Source organism: Neurospora crassa, linkage group IV (genome assembly GCF_000182925.2).
Source record: "Neurospora crassa OR74A linkage group IV, whole genome shotgun sequence".
Taxonomy (NCBI): domain Eukaryota; kingdom Fungi; phylum Ascomycota; class Sordariomycetes; order Sordariales; family Sordariaceae; genus Neurospora; species Neurospora crassa.
In genome coordinates, this window is record NC_026504.1 from 4,035,860 (window position 1) to 4,037,212 (window position 1,353).

The following is a 1,353-nucleotide window of genomic DNA, read 5'->3' on the forward strand; positions in this document are numbered from 1 at the left end:
ATAAATCGGCTATTTAGTACGGAATTACTCTATCCCCGTAAGTACCCCCTTATATAGACCGAATATTAAACCAATTATAGTTAAAGTAGCAGCTATAACCGTTTAGAATAATATAAGTAAATTGTAAATATATTTAGAAACGAGGTTATTAATAAGGATTTATAGAAATTAATAGAATATATAAAGGTTAATAAATTTGGGTATAGAATTAAACTTAATTAATAGGTATTTATTTCCATCGAATATAAAAATTAATTTAATACCCTATTATTTTATTAATTTCTCCCTTCAGCCTATTCCTATATATAGTATAACTACCTATTTTATTAAAATACATAATTCCTATAGTATTAAACGGATAAAGCGAATTACTTTTACTATAGTTAAATCCCTAGCTATAAAAGTTATTCTTAGTTACCCTTAACTTTATAAATAGAACCCCAATATTAATTAGTAGCAATAATCGTTTTAATTTTATATTAAGGCTAACAATCTTATATTAAATATAATACCGGCGAAGGAAGTATATAATACTATAACTATCCTAACGGAACTTTAATAAAATTTAATTCTATTATTAGACCTTCAGGAAATAATAAAGGTAAAAGAAGGTTTCTACCCTCTTGTATATACGAATATTCTATTCAAAATCCCCTCTTCTTTAATATTAAAATTCATAGCCCTATTTATTATAATAAAATTAGCCGAATTGCTTCTAATCCCTACCCTCCCAGTAAAGGTTTTTCAAATAATATTCAATAGCGTTTACCCCACCCTAGTACCCCTTATAAAGCTAACGCTACCGCAACCCTTAGAATTATTAAAAGAAATAAAAAGCGAATCCGCCGTCTTTAAACCAATTATTCCACCAGAATATAAAGAATTCTAATTAGTATTCAAAACTTCAGTTATACCCTTACTTTAATACAACTAACTAGAATATTATATTAATTTAATTAAAGGGAAGTCGGTACTTTAGGGACCGATTTATATATTAAATATTAAAGAATTAAAAGTATTACGCAAGTAGCTAGCAGAAATACTCTAGAAAAAATAAATTCGTCCCTTTATTAATTTAATAGGCGCCCCTATTATTTTTATTCTAAAGAAGGGTAGAAAATTAAAGCTCTATATTAATTTTAAAGCGCTAAATAAAATTATAAAGAAGAATTGGATAGTATTACTCTTTATTTAAAAGATTTTCGATTGGTTATTATTAATTAAAATCTTTATAAAATTAAATCTAAAGGATATATACTATAAAATTCGGATTTAAAAGGGAAATAAAGAGAAGATAGTATTTCGTACGAAATATAAGCATTATAAATTTTTAATTATACTAATAGGATTAAT